General features: G+C 43.6%; 1 protein-coding gene across 3 annotated transcripts in view; it reads left to right on the top strand.

The window, feature by feature from the left end:
- The first annotated feature begins 684 nt into the window (after positions 1-684).
- CHL1 (cell adhesion molecule L1 like) overlaps positions 685-16,203 on the top strand; it is a 122,864-nt gene continuing 107,345 nt past the window's right edge. For all 3 annotated transcript variants that reach the window (XM_026052707.1, XM_026052708.1, XM_026052706.1), the window contains exon 1: positions 685-796. The gene's annotated coding sequence lies outside the window, so the exon portion shown is untranslated. The remainder of the gene's footprint in view (positions 797-16,203) is intronic.

Genomic DNA, 16,203 nt, shown 5'->3' with positions numbered 1-16,203 from the left:
AGTCCCAGTCCTCAAGGAAATACTGGTGCCTCTGCACCCCTCCACGCAGCACCTGTGGTCGGGTGCTCAGGAGGGTGGGCAGCAGAGCTGCCATGTCCCCCATCGCTACAACCTCTAGCCCAGCAACAGAGAGGCTTCAGAGCGAAGCCCTCAGTGCCAGAACCCGCATGCCTGGCTGCTCTTTGGGGCAGATGCTGCCAAGCACATGCAGCAAAACCTGGGCTGGTGGCAGAGAAGAGTGAAGAGTTTTCCCAAAGGTCCAAATCACCGGCTGTGGGGCCGAGCCCAGGGCAGCCCCGGGCTGTGAGCAAGGGCGAGTGCAGTGAGCACAGCGAGGGGACTGTCCTGGGGAAGGGCTGCTGCCCTCTGAGAGGAGGGGACATGGAGGGGGGACCCTGAGAGGAGGGGACGGGGGGTGCACCAAGAGGGGCTGTTTCGCGGGGTGTCGGGTGCCGCTGTGGCGGGGCGCGGCAGGCGGGGGCGGCGCGGGCGGCGGGGGCTGCGGGATGTGCGGACTTGTTTCCATGGCTCCCTGCAAGCGCCATAGGGGCACACACTGATGCCAGGCACGCAGGGACCCGGACCCGTCCCCCTCCCGCGAGCGCGTGCCGGGCGCGGGTGGCCGTTGCTGCCGATTTTTTTTTTTTTCGCCTTTTCTTTCCTTTTTTTTTTTTTTTTTTTTTTTTTTTCCTTTCTGGGGTGGAGCGAGCCACTGGGGCTGCTGCACGGGGCTCCGGAACCGACGCTTCGCTTCCCCTGCCCCTTCTGCGAGCGAGCCCCGGCGCCAGGCTGCAAGGTAACCGGGAGTGGAGCCGGGAGTGGGGCGGCGGGCGCGGGGACTAAGCCTGCGGGGCCCTTTTTCCATCATTCCTTGCTTTATTTCCCATCCTTTTTCTCCTGCTCCGCACCTCGGCATCGCCCTGCAGAGAAGTGCGGCAGCGCAGCGGGATCAGAGGCGCCGGGCGGGGGCAGCGGCCGCCTCCTGCTCTGACCTGTCCCGTTCCCGCAGCCGCGAGCCCCGGGCTGGAGGGAGCCGGGGTTGAGGGGACCGACTGCAGCCACCACGGGGGCAGCCTTCCCTGCTGCCCGCGGCTCAGCCGGATCCAACTTTGTCAGCCCGGTGCCACAGACGAGCGTCTGTGGCCAAAACTGCCTTGTCCTCTGCTGGGTTGGAAGGTTTTATCTATTTCCCTGTCGCTCCACCTGGGTTTCTGTGAACACGCGAGGGGTGTGATGCCGTGATCCAGATACCTAAGAGAGACTCTGCACCTCCGTGTCGGGATAATTTATGAGCTCGGCTTGTACGATGTGGCTCTCAGTGGTCTCGGTTATCTTCAGGTTTTCAGAATGAAAGCAAATACTGCTTTCCAGGAGCTGTGGCATGCAGGAAACGGAATAGTCTTTTCAGATGTCAGTTTTATCATTAAGTGTTATTTGCCTCCTGTGTTTGGGTAGAAAGGAGCTAAGCTATGACATATTGGATAACATTGATGTGTTCAATCAAAACTCAGCAGATATAGAACAAACATATTTATGCTCAGCAATACTTCCTAGATATAGTTTTGTATGGAACAAGGTTTGGAAATTGTCACCAGTGAGTTGACAGGTGGTATTTTCTCTTCATTGTTGAGGGTTTATGTGATGTGACTAAGCTAAATATGTGTTAGGTGCCTCTTCCAGATATTGTTCCACAGCAAAAAATAGCGAGCACTAGGAGCTTAGGAACAGGTCTGGGGGAAGGAAACAGGAAAAAATGCCCCTCTGGATGAGCGTGTCTGCTCCGTCAGCAGCACCACCTCCGTGGAGCCGCTCCCGGGATCCCTTCTTCTTTCCCGTGAGCCTTTGCCCAGCTGTTGCTGATGCAGCCTTGGCCACTAATGTGCTAACTCTTCTCTGGTGCTTAAAAGTAGCGATTCTCCTTTGTCTTTTTCTTTTTTCCTCAATGTCTCTTTAATAAAATGGAAAATCTGTGTGTGCCAGGTTCAGTAGCCCTCGCTTAGGCCAAAGCTCTGTTGTCCATGGACTTTTGCTTATGTAAAAACTGTAAGACCAGATTATTTTATACAGAAATAAAGGCAAGGCATAGTAAATTTTCCAAGAGGTGCATTGGAATTCCCTCAGGGATATCACATGATGTAGGAAGCATCTTGGTCAAAAAAGCTGTGAACAGTCCAAGGCCTATAGGAGTTTTATTTTGCAAAAATAGCCTTGAAAGGACTTATTTTTTCTAAAATAATATACTTTGATACCAGTTTTTATCAAAATATGAGTAAACTGAATTCAGAAATGGATTTTGCCATAGGAAAGTGGGAAGCTCTTTATATATGCTTTTCATTGTGTTGAACTCGCTCGTAGTGTAAGTGAATGTAACTATTATACACATACAGTATATGTTACTTCAGTAATTAAACTTAATGAATGAAAATAGTAGTCCCCATGCTTAGTCCAAGAAGCCTAGCAGATAAGCCTTCTTTTAAATGAAAGATTATACCATTCACAGTGTTTGTTTTCCTCAAGTGGCTGGCTTATAAGGCATCTTGTTTGCCACTAAAAACATGAATTATCACTTACGTTTGGAGGGAAAAATCAAAAGGGCAGCTATAAATTATCTACAGTGGTGCTGGGACCGTTGTTTGCTGGATAAAGAAATAAGGAAGTCTCCTCCTTCATTTTCCCAGTGGGAGAGGACAGGGACTACTTTAAACAGTACTAATTACTTCAGTTTATCTTGCATGTGTTACAATGGTGGAGTTAGTTAATTATAGCTTTTCCCATTAGCAGTATGTTAAGAATAATGGATTAACATATTGCACAGATCAAAAGAACATCTACAAAGTTTATCTTCTAAGAAAGAGCGTTAGTGTGCTGCAGGAAGTCAGTGCAGTTTCCCGAGGCAGGGATCTGCAGGAATTCCTCAGCCTGGCGCTTCCAGCCTGATGAATGGCTTGAATTGATCCCAAACAAGTGTCACTGGCACTCCGGGTTGCTTAGCAACCTGCTAAGATGCCACAATTTCTTCTCGTATATTTGTCCAGTAAAGTAGAAATTCTTTTTTGTTGAAGATTTTTTTTTCTTTTGGCTAACACAAAGCCATCTTTTAGCAGACTCCAGATTCTGTCTGATGAAGGATGATGCATCAGTATTGAGTTGGGATAGCAGCATGGGTATGAAAATGAAAAGAAGGGATTGTTGCAAACCCTGCTTGTAAACCATATTCTGACGCCAGTGTGCGTCTGTTTGATAATGTTTCAATTGTCCTTTCTCAGTTAGACGTCTTTCTAAAAACAAAACAAGTTGGTGGGATGACGAAGCCAAAGACACTCATCTCCAGAGTGCTTTCTAAAAAGTTCCCCTCGTGCTGCCTCGAAGTGTGAGATGCTGCAGTGTCCTGGGGGAGTTGCATTCAGCTCCATTCTGCATAAGTGGAATATAATGTGCGACACGTGGTTCCGTCATGGCCTGAATTAGATCAGTCTGGCACATCCTATATTGGTGCGTGGTGGAGATTTCGACTAGGTTGCCCTCATGGAAACAGGCTTCTTAGCAGGCTTGTTTTGTGTGTTGTTGGTGTTTACTTGGGTAAGGAAATAACAGCACTCAAAGAAGCCGAAGAAATATAAACATTATTATGGGAAATATACATCCAAAAGATCAATATTCACTTTAATCAGCTTGTAGCAACCTGTGTGCATTTCATATGTGCTGACTGGTATTCTGAGTTCTTTCACAGACGGCTTGCACACCTCTTAAGGGATTCTCCCAGTCATCCCATCCCACTTGCTGACCTTCAGTACTCTCCTCCTTCTGGGGAAACTGTACAAACCACATTCAGAGAGGTCTAAGCCAAGGTGTGAGCTCCAGAGCGTGGTCTGCGCGCCTAAGCTGCCGATGGGCTTTTCATCCTCGGCCTTCTGACTGGAGCTCAAGCGAAGCGTTTGGGGTTCTCGGCACTGTTTTATTCCTTTCATGCACCACTATTGTGCTATGCTACTTGCTAATAAGGATATATTCTTTTTCCTTCTAAAACCGTAACAAAGTATTCTGGCACTAAGGGAACTGCAGGCTCTCGTGGCATTTATTTTACTTAGGTAATAGTTGGCATTCCAGGAGACGACTTCTTACCTCTTGGTGAGAAAAAGAAATCTAGATATTTTTCTTCTTTGAGGGGAATGGGTCAGTCTGAATCACAAAGAAGGAAAACATTTTAAGGGCCTGGTGTTAGCAAATAAGCATAAATATATTTTAATGTTGCGGGAAACAAATCTACCTGTTGATGGTGAAGAGGGTGAGAAAAATATTTTGGTTAGCTTTCTTTACTGAGAAAGCTGGCTGGTATTTTTTTGTAGTCTTTTTATTTGCAGCCATGGAAGAGATTCCATGCTCCCTAGACATCCATGGCGTTCTGGCAATATAAGGAATACATCCAAGGCATTGTCAAGGCCAGATGAGCTCAGTAGGGTAATAAATTATTACCTCTAAGAAGATTGAAGTATTCTAAGAGGAAGGAATATATGTTTTGTTGAGGAATTAGAATTAGTCTCAGTAGGTAGAAGTTTATTAGCGTAAGTTATGATGTTTAGCTCTTATTTAGAGTAAAAAAAAAAGTACTGCATTTCAGAAAACAAGATCCTTCGTGAATCTTTATAATATTTGATGTTTGTTGCTGGTGGTATTTGATTTTTGCCCCAAATTTAGCTATATATTGGCTTGTGGGTTTTATTTATTTATTTTCTGTGCAGTGAAGTCAATGCCCAAATCAAAGAATTTATTTCTTGATTACTACCCTCATATCTGCCTTCTGCACTGACTCCTGTTCCAGAGCCCAGCGATTGGCTCTGCAGTATGAACAGCTGAACTTACGGGCTGGTATTTGGCATCTCACATTTACCCTCTTGGCTTTTCCAGGTACCCCCCAGTAAAACACTCCATGTGGCCCTGTGGTTGCCTTTGTAATGTTTATTTTCTGAGGTTTATGCATTCCCTAGCAGTATGTTACCTTATCTTGTTATTAAATCCGAACCTATGAGAAAACATAACTCCACAGCTTGCAGATGTTCTTATCCTAGGAAAAGATTCGATCATTCAAAGTAATACTTGTATTTTGTTGTGACTGAACTAATGCTAGTATGAGTGTGAGCTCCTCATCCAAATATTCTTCCATGGAAGAAGGACCACATTTATGTTGCTTTCTCTGCTACTGTTTCTATGTGTTTGTAATGTTTTTTGGTCCTCCCTGGGCCTCTTCTTCCCCCCCGCCCTTTCCTCTTGCCCCAGTTTTTCTCAAATTTTTCAACAGGTTTTTGGGCTGTGCTGAGGAAGGACTTGCTGCTCTGCAGGTGTAGAGAGGGTGAAGGGACCGAGGGACAGGGACTCATCCTGCCTTCTGCTCCTGCCCTCATCTTGTGTAGGAGAAAGCAGTGCCTGGAGCCAGGCCAGAGCTGGGGAAAAGGAGCCAACAGTGAAGCTGGGTGCAGTAGTTGCTGTCAGAGGAGTGCAGCTTTCTAGGATAATTTTAACAGATGGTTCAGGATCTGGCTGTGAGTTCAATTGCTGGTCTGTCAGCCAGCCTCGGGTAGGAGTTTCCAGCAGGTAACCCACAAATAGCTGTTTCAGTTGCAGCAGGAGAGCAGAGCTTCTGCTCGTGCTCCCACTTCATCCGTGGGCTTTGCAGTGAAGCAGGTGGGGGAAGGTGAACTCTGGCCTGCGGTACTTCACTGGACCCTGGCCAGTTGTGCAGTGGCTGGTGCTTCTCTGCAGTCAGACACGCTGCAGTCTGTGGGCACTTGCTCCGTCCTGCATGGCAGATTCCTCTTCAGCCTGCTCTCCCTCTGCACATGCTTTTCATCTGCTGCATGAGGCCTTGCTGCACATACCAGCTCTTCCTCTTCGTTGGTGCAACACAACAGTCCTGCATTTACAGAGCAGGGTTGCACCTTCCTGTAGATCCTTCTTAGGGCTGGCCACAGTTGTAGCTTGTAAGATGGGATGTACTCAATGAAGGGGTGTGTAACATCTGTAGAGTCTCACTGTCCTCTTGAATAGAAAGATAACTGTAAAGAAGCCAAGCAGGGAAAGCCCAAGATGGAATTTTCAAAGAATCCAAGCATTTCAATGAGCCAACTTTCTTTAGTTTGGACAGGTAGATGACTTTACTTCAGTCATTTACATTTCAGTGTTCTGGTTTTTTTGCAGACCCTAGAGATGACCATGAGAAGTTGACAGTCTCTGATCAGGTCACCTTTCCAGCAGAAATGTGTCTCCTAGGTGGTAGTCTTGTAAGTGGATGAATAAAGGAAGGGTTGTAGAACTGGGCCCACCCCCTGTTCCCTCCGCGTCTCCTCTGCTGCCTCTCCAAGTGTGACCTAATCAATTCACTGTCAGCCTCTCCGGTTAGCTGATACATGAGAGGTGTCTTCAGATGCTGCCTGCTGTGCTCCTGTGGCACTTTAAAGGAAGAGGAAAGGACTGCCTTTAAGGCGTATATTCCCACAGGTTTAAGGTATGCTTCAAAAAGGCGTCATTCAGTTGATGTCCTGTGTATTGCAGTAGTAAAACTGATGGAACCCAAGAGCAACACTTCAGTAAATAATGGCTGCTGCCATTAACATATCCCTGGTGTTTGAAATAAAATTAGTCTTGATGAAAGATTGCTCTACTTATATGAAAAGTAAAATTATTATTCCAGAGCAGACTTTTTCCCTTAGAAAATACTATTACAATACTTTCAGCTGACAGCAGTGATTAGCTCAATGGATGTTTTTACACAAGCCCACAGAACACACTCTCTTTTGTAGCTTCCTCATCATTCACATTCAGTGTTCAAAACTGAGTATTGTTAGTAGTAAAAGATTATCTGTAGTTTTTCAAACACCTGCAAAGTGTTTCAATGTGATCTCAAAGCTGAGTGCAGTCTGTCACATTCCTGAAATCCTTCTCGCTGTGGCATTTCTGTGCTATCTGGTGGTTATGTCAGGTCTAATTTGCTGATCCTGCTTCTTTGTAGGCAAGATACCCAAGAGCACAATACGCTTACTGATTGCACAGAGCTCATTAGCTAAAATTCAGGCTACTGCTCAGCTAGCTGCCTGCGTGAGGACCTTGCTGTTTCACAGGTTCCTCTTCCATATCCCTCTAGCAGCAACTCAGCCTATCATCAGGAGAGGAGTTGGAGGAGTTCTGCTGTAGCTGGGCATGGCTGGAGAAGTTCCGATTTCACAGTCATGATCATGAGATGGTTTTACTGCTAAGCTGTCGTCAATACTTAATTTCTGTGAATCTTGCTGAAGTATTGTTCAAAATGGTAGCTGTTTTGGTGACTAAAACTCAAAAGTATTTTAAGAGATTTTATTCCTTTTATTACACTTAAGGTAGAAGGACATAAAGTGAAACTGAAATATTAATATCTGTACCAACAGTAGATGTTATTTTATCATCATCTTAGTGGTAAATCTGATACATGGAGTTGATTTTCATGTGCAATATTAATCCTGGAAGTCAATGCTGAAGTCATGGCGCCACTGAAGTAGATGGTCAAACTCCCACTGACCTTAGCAGAGTCGAGTTTTTGTCCCAAGAGTGATGAAAATGTAATTTTTATAACCTAACCTGTTTCAGAAGTGGGCATAATGGCTCGGATCCTCTGCTAATACAAATCACCGTGGTTGAGTTGAGGTTGATTGAGTTAGTGGCGTGCATCATGTGGGGGTGCTGGGAGTCGTGTCCGAGGTCCCACATGGGCACTTTGGCCCCATCAGTAAGTGCAATGTAACAGGCTGCCTGCACAGCTCTCCCCACGCTGGGGTTTTATGAGCATTTAAAGGATCTCTGCTATCAAATGGTGTATTCTTGTCTCAGATTTTGTGCAGAAACAAATAATCACAAGGCAGTGGTGAATATAAGGACTTTTCCAAGTCATACAAATTACAAATGTCATACCGTAAGCTATGGAATAATGCAGATTAAAGGACTGCTTTAGCCTTACAAAGCTAAGGCCTACTTCATTAAATTTACAGGGTTGCTGCTGGAATCTGTAGTAATTGCTCAAGGTTTACTACCTACATGACCAGTACACCTTTCTGGTATTGACCAAATGAGTTCTGACTTCAGCTTTCACCTAAATCTGGGATTTCGTTATCTCTGATTATGTTGTTGGATTCCAGCGTCCCTGCTGTTCCTATCTGTGCTCCCCCAGGCCGGGGTGGCACGTGCCCTCCTGGCACACTGCTGGCAGGGGTTTGAGCTACTTTCTCTCTTACATCCCGGGAAGCTGCAAGGAAATGGAGCCCCGTTCCACAGTGCAGCACAAAGCTTTATTGCAGGTAAATTAGAGGGACCGTGGCGGCAATGGGTGGTAATGTGCCAGATCTCTGCCTGCTTCGGGGTGTGCAGGATCCTGCCTTGTGGAGCATTGCGCCTCATTATCTCCCAGCGCAGCAGATTTTCCTTGTCAGGCGCTCAGTCTGTCAGACACCACTGTACAGTGAAGCTGCACGTAATTCCAGCTGCTTATCAAGATGAACATTTAATCTTTGGCGCATAATAAATGTGCCTTGGTGTTTATAAAGAAAAAAAAACGGGCAGCACATCTAGAGCTGCTCACAAATCTTACCATGTGTATCACAAAAATAATGGGGAGAGTCTCTGTGTTCAGCAGGCAGGCAGCGATCTCCACACAAAACTCATCCACTGTTATCCTCCAAAATGTATGCTAAGCTTGTCTGTGCACAAAGCTTCTTGTAATGGGTCATGGTTTGACCAAATTTCTTATCCCTATATAGTGCTGCTGTAGAAAGAGAGCACTGTATTTTGCTGTGTTATTTATATAATGCACTCACTGAAAAGAATAATGTATACAAACCTTTGTAGCCTAGGCAGTGGCAAGCTATTTAGCCATGTATAGTTTTATGTCTCACAGCCCATGCTTGCAAATGTTCCTGGAGAGGGAGTGGGCTCTTAAAATTCTTAGGCCTTTAAATGTAAATTAAGTGAATTTAAATTAATTCACTTGCCTACCCTCCTTCCTCCCCCCTTTTTTTTCTTGTTCTGCCTGAATGAGATATTACCTCTGTAATTGAATTGTAATTTCATTAAAGGTAAATAATGTAAGACGGCTTATACGCAGAATGCTGCCGTGGGTTGTGGTCGCCCAGGTCTCCTGCAGCAGGTTTCTGTGCTGAAGTTGTGCAGGGTGCCAGGGCCACCCACCATGCTCTGCTGGAGCCTGCGGGTGGGATCCCCTGGGCTCTCCTGGATTAGGAGTTTAGAAGGACCCTACTGGGTGATGAAAAGGCCATCAATAGCAATACTTCTGTTAACACTAAAGCTTGTAGATAGGCCTAAGCTGAATTCTTCTAAAAATACTGCATGTAATATGTAGCTCTAGGAAAAAGGTTTCATGTGCAGGTTCTGGGGACCACTAAGGTCCTGGATTTGGTATCTCTGTAACTTATGAAGCAGATTAACCAGGAAAGATGGATAGAAGCGGTAGGGGGGAAAAAGAGGTGAGACTGGCGAAGAGAATTCAAAAGTCTTTTAAAAAAGAATCCCTTTTAGTATTTTTGGCAGAGATGGGTTGATATATCTTATAGGGATGATGAAATATTTTTGCATTCCATTACTTCCTAGTAGGAAGGATACCGGACAGTGTTTCCTAGTGTCAGACACTTCCAAATGAGCAGACATAAATATGAGGCATTGAAGCCGCCCAGGTGTTACCTGAGGAGAGTTTTTCTTTGTGATGTTGATTGCTCATGTATCTCGGTGCGTTGCGAACATAGCTGAGGAGCACATATTCAGAGAGAGGAAACAGAATGAGGTAGGGAACAATTATCTAGAGAGCTTGGCATCAATCCCAGAGGGAAAAAAAGGTTGATAGAAGACTGAGTTAATCAAAAGTTAAAGGATATAAAGATAATTATTGCCAGTCACTGTAGCTTGCTGAAAGAGGCCTGTGTTCCTGATGGGATTACAGGTTGGATAGATACAGGTAACTAAGCAGTTTTCTAAGCGCTAGCCTTAGCGTGTTATGACATTTTAGGATTTTTTTTTAAGAGTTAATAGTGCTGCCAGTGCTCCTGCCTAATGGATTAAGAGAAAGCTAACTGAAGACTTGAAAGGTATTTGTACATAGGAATTCTGCATCGAAAAATGTGTGGTTTTGGTTCAGTCCGCTCCTGAATGAGTCCCGAGACTGTTTAACAACTCTGTCAGTAGTCTGGAGACAAAAGTGAAGTGACTGCTGCTGAAAGTGTGGATAATTCCAACACTGGTAGTGTGGAAATAGTAGCCTGGGAGTTATGGAATGGACTGACCAGGCTTGCAAGGTGCCCCTTCCTTTTCTGCCCCTCCCCACTGCCTTAACAAATCCGGTGGAAGATGATAACCTTAAAAATAGTGACCTTGGAAAGGCTTTTAGAGTTCACAGTGGGCAAATAAAGATGATCTCCCAGCATGATGCTGTGGCCAGAAAGCTAGCAGATTGTTCAATGTATGAGCAGCAATTTGAGTAAGATTTTTATCTGTATACAGGAGAGTGCTGGAAAACTCTGGCCGAGTTTGATGTCAACATTTTAAAAGGAGTTTACAAAACTGAAGAGTCAAAAAAATAAACACAGTACTAATGTGTGGAGTAGAGAAAGCTCTGCAATGAGAGATTTAGAGAGCTCAATCTGCTTAGCTCATCAAAAAGAGGATTGGGGAAGGACTTCATTACAGGGACATGTATTTTCATGGGAAAGCATATCCCACTCTTTAATCAAGCAGGGAAAAGAATAATGAGATCCAATAGTTGGAAGCTAAAGCCAGACAATGTCAAGTTTTGTATTTGACACACATTTTTATCTGTGATTAACTGCTGGAATGGACTACAGTGTCCTCAAATGAAGAGTGATACCTTCTGGTATTGTGTGAGCAGTGAAACACCAGTCACTGGGTAGGACTTGTGGGTGAGGGAAGCAAGCACTGCAGCCTGTGACATGCAGGAGAGAGCAGGGGCTTTAAGTGCCGAGTATTGAAAGGACAACTGAATGAAGAGCATGTGAAAAAGGAGGAAAATTACAAAGGAAGCATAAAAAGGACCAACGAAAGGGAAAAGAGTAATTTCATCAACGCAGCAGCTTTGGCTTCTAAATATGGGAGCAAAGGAGGTTTTGGCATTGGGAATACCTTGAGTTTTGGCAGAGCTGCAGTCATCTGTTCCAGAGCCACAGCCAGCACTCTCGAATTCTGCTTTGCTAGGGATGATGGAGCAAATGCTCAGTCTGTGGTAGTGAGGGCTGCTCCCCGCAGCGGGAGGCAGAGCGAAGGGCCTGTTGTGTCCTGCCTGTGCTGTGTCCTGCTTAACCTTTCCCACTCTGGACTCTCGGGAACCCTTGAGTTCACTCACACAAGCATTACATAATGTAATGTTTCTTCTATCTTCTAGAACATATTCTAGAACATACATATTAATACTATTAGACACAAATTCTTGGAATGTCAGGGAAATGTGCGTGGTCTAGTCTGGTTTTGATGTGTGCTCTCTATGTCTGTGTCCTTTGGAGGTAGTTTCATCAGAGCAGTGAATCATTTTCCAAAGAAACACAGTGCATTTCAAGCGTATGTGGTGCCTGAAGTTAATGTAATAACTAACTTGCACTCTAAATTATTTGCAGCCCTCTGTAGGTCAGGTATTGCCATCTATACTGTCTTAACAGTTTATATAAGTTGGAAATACCAAATAGCAGGTTTTTGTTTGTATTTTTATTCTGTTATCTGTGGATATGATTTTAGAACTGTGATAGAACTGAAATTCATCATGATAATATTCTCCTTAGAAGTAGCATGAGGGGTAAATTTAAGAAATGTTTTTCTTGGAAGAAGCATTGTACTTGAATGTCTATGTCTCTACTACCTGTAATAATTGACTAACTTGACAGTAATTATTGTAAGATACTGTTGGTAGTATATTGACCTTGATGACCATTTTCTTTCTCAAATGGACATCTGAATAATTGTGTCTTTGCCCAAGGATTCCCTGGAAGCTGTTCTAAAACTGGAGTGGCACTTCAGCATTTAACTCGTGACATTGTGACATCCATTAGGAGCAGAGAGAGCTAGGAATTACCCTATTCAATCTGATTAAGGATCCAATTAAGTTAGAATCTCATCCCTGTTAGTAACTCATACCAGATGACTCAAAAAAGAAAAAAGGCCACCAGAAAACCCAGCTGCCCCCCAACACAGTCTTTTCCTGCCCCATGCTGAATTTGCATTATAGCAATTAAGAATCAGTGTGTTCCTGAAAGAAGTTTTTCTTCTCACCAACCACTTAGTGTTTGGCGTCCATCCTGAAACGTGACATCAGTAGTCCTTAAAAATTCTCATCCTGCCTTGCAAGAGTATCATTATTAGTACTTTAAACAGCTAATCACATTCATGATCATTATGCCATTCCTATCAATAATATTTTGTGTCAGAGAGTTCACAAAGTTAAGTACGTACTGTGCTTTTCTTCCCATTTTAAATTTGCGGTCTCTTAATCTCAATAATACAAAATGGGTATTTAACCTTATTTTACCTGTTTTCATATGTATATATCTGCCCTGATGATTATTTAAAACAATTTCTGTATGCACTAAATCGTGAAAATTATTTTCATTTCCTTTTTTAAAGAAGCCCTTAATTTCTTTATTTTGGGCTTTTTTTATTTCTATAATGTTTTTAATGAAGGCAAAAATACTTTCAACAATATGGATAGAAAAACTCTATTTTTAGTCCTCTCCAACCTATTCTATACTGAACTTCATATCTTAGCTACATCTCAATCACCTTGGCCTGTTGAGCAGATGCTTTCTATTAAGTATATGCGGTTTTTTTGATTGTTTTTTTTTTGTAAAAAGAAAACAATCCAATAGAGACACTGTCCTATTTCCGCCTTCTAAAGGCCAGGGGCTATTTAGGAAATTTAACTTTAGCTGAGTAATATGAAACAAATCTATTGTGACCCACAGAGAAACTCTCATGTTTTAGATCATAGACCATTCCCTAAATATAGGGGATCGGAAATTAATGCCTCCCTGGGTAGATTGATTCCGTAACTGCCTCCTGCAGGGTTTCTCATTTTCCTTTGAAGCTGACTGTCCTGGCTGTTTCTTACGAGACACTAGGTTCAATTGGGTAAGGATTTAACATGACACGATATAGGTAGAGAAATCGCTTATGATGTGTACATGTTTTGCATGGAATTATTTAACCACCGCAGTAGTTCTTAGAAAAAGAAAACAGTTTGGGAGAAAAAATAGGTCTTGTATCATATGCATTTTTTTCTGAACTGCTCTGTGCAACAGGCAATAGCCTTTGCCTTGGGCTTTTGAATATGATATTACTTTATCTTCCTGGAAAATAATCGGCATGCTGGTAGCTTTTGACATGACTGGAAAGCAAACAAATAAAAATGAAGAAACCCGATATGGAAAATAACATTCTTTTGTATATTTCAGAGTAATGAAAGCTGAAACTTGTAATTGCTTGCTTTGCAAGCAATTGTTTTCATGAATATGTAAGTGCATACACATCTTTTATTATAAATACATATGCACATGATGGATATCTTTGTCCTGTGCAGACACATCAGAAACACTGGAAAGCTCTTATACTAATATTTACTGGCTCCTAATATTTAATCATTACTTCTGGCGGGAGCTATAGAGAAGTGATTCAGTTTTCTTACATTTTGGGAGATTGCTTTCGTTAGGGGTTCGATGGTGTGGGAGAACATCTTCCAGCTTTTGGCTGCAGCAGCTCACTGTGGCAGATGCTCTGACTCAGAGCCGACACACCAACATTCAGCTTTTTTCGTTTTTTTTTCATAAGTGGCTTGCCCCCAGGCATGTTTTGACAGGGAGGATATCATTTCAAATTAGAACACGAGCGTGGAGGTTTTCCAAAGCTACAAATTGCAGAGATTTCTCAGCATGACTCAAAGGAAAAAAGTGTTGTGCGTGCTGATCATTTTCTGTAGTGGGAGGGTATTGCTGGAGCGTAACCCCGGGGGTCAGACCAGAGTTTATTACTGTGTTACGGGTTTGGACACAGAGAGGTAGTGTCCCTGAGTGAGCTGCTTTGACTTCATTCTTTTAATAACCATTTTCCTTCAAGCACTTGCTGCTTTGACCATTTCTGCCATTTTTTTTTCTTGATTGCTGTTGCAAACAGGGTAGGAATTCAGAAAGTACAGAGATACTAGTTTTGATCAAGAAATGCAATGAAAGGAGGAAAAACAGGAAGGACGAGAAAGGGAACAACATCAAAATTGTATGAGGCAGAGTGAGCTCATGAAAGAAGCACTGACTGCACCTGGGCCAGCATCTGCGGGGCTGGTGGTGATCCTGGCGGCTGAGTTTCATGCGTCCATTTAGTGTCATGTGAAAGTTATAGAGATAAATCTGCTTTGTTTCAAGATAGCAAATCTTATTTTTTTTCTTTTGAGATTTACAGTACTGAGAGATTCATACAAGCATGCTAGGTGAATAAAATGTACAGGTCAAGGATTATAAAGAATAAAATGTGGGATCTGTAAACTTCATAAAGGCCAATACGACAGAGCTATTTTTTGCATTAAATCAAAGATAGGAAGGATTTGCTTTGCCTGCTGCAGTATATGAGACCAGTAGCTGATTCCTTAACTTTTACTTATTTATTGAACTACAGTTTCTGCAAAATTTGAATGTTTTTCTTGCCCTTTTTTTTATAAGAGCAGAAAAATGCAAAATAGGAAGATGACTATGGAATAGCTAGAGAGAATCTATCGTTGATTGGTTTGGGAAAGCCCATGTCACTGTCATAAATGAGGAAAATACTTTGAAAAAAAGTGTCCTGCTGATAGCAGGTAGGCTGGGACCATGCCTAAAAAAAATCTCACCTTTATTGCTTATTTTAATTGCTCAGATGAATCTCTGACATCGGGGAACAAAAGATCCTTCTAAGAGGACAAAAAGTGTGCTCTGAAAACTGAGCATGCCAAGGATGTTCCCTGCTGACGACTTCCACAGAGGAATTTGTCTCTGTCAAGATCCTTGCTTTTCCTCTTTTGAACAGGGAGAAATGTGATAAGGAGAATTCCTTCTTAATTGTGTTTTCCCTTTTTCAGGGAAGTTAATGGAGAGCTGTGCATAGCAGTCTCTGAGCTATTGGTGTCTGTATGTGATACGTGCATCTTTTGAAGTGGCCGATGATTAAAAACTTGAAATACTCTAGATCTTTCTAGTATTTTGAAGTTTCTTCTCAGCTTAAAACGTTTTTCTGAGGTTAAAAGCAGAACTTCTTATCTCTGATGAAACTAAACAAACAGAAATACTTCCCTGGCTTGTCAAGAAAGACACTGTGCTTCAGCACTTGGGTGGGAAGGGACAAGACCAGGAAGGGGCTGAGGAAGGACTGGTTTCATCCATGTGTGACTTCAGTGGGAGCTGTTAACATACCCTTCTGCCTTGGTGTCCTGGTGAAGCTGGAGGAGCTCTGCTCGTTGGGGTGCAGACAGGACCTGGTCCCCGTTAGCCCAAGGCAGGTTCTAGCACATCCTGCAGGGAGCCCCGACATGCGCTGCCGCAGTGTCACTTGTGTTCACGAGGTTTTTCCTTTCTGTGAGGAGATACAGGGTAAGACAGGGATGAGAGAGAGCTCTGATGGGCTTAACCGGCAATAAGCCTGATGTCCTCCGGGAGGATGGAGATTAAAGAGCCAAAATTCTCTAGGAGATTGTCACTTGGCTAATGATGATAGTAGCCTGTGGCGGTGTGGGATGATACGGCTGATACTTAGCAGGGGTTGTGAACCAATTAGTCTGCTCAACAAAATACTTGGTCCATTGGGTGCAAATGTTAAGAATATTTATAGGGTTGGCTATGGAGTCAGCTAATCGAAGCTGGAGAGAACTGCTGGAGAAGCCATCCCTGGCTCTGCAGACACGCTGACTTACACAGCTTGCAGGTAAACAAATGTTTGCCTGTGCAAATATTAGGCCTCAAAAATTGTATTTGAACTCCCTCTCAGTCTCATAGCATTGTTAAATCAATTAGGGATGCGCTGGCGTTGAGATCTGGCTTGTGGCTGTGAGATCTGTGGTGCTGTGGCCACAGGTGAGTGCCCACGAAGGTGCCCTGTGCCGAGGAAACCCTCCTGTGCCCGCGCAGCGGCTGCGAGCCCGGCGCCCTGAGCGCACGGGCA

This window comes from Nothoprocta perdicaria, unplaced genomic scaffold (assembly GCF_003342845.1).
Source record: "Nothoprocta perdicaria isolate Ctin4 unplaced genomic scaffold, notPer1 scaffold_9, whole genome shotgun sequence".
NCBI classification, from domain to species: Eukaryota; Metazoa; Chordata; class Aves; order Tinamiformes; family Tinamidae; genus Nothoprocta; species Nothoprocta perdicaria.
This window is presented reverse-complemented; position numbering and strand designations above follow the sequence as displayed.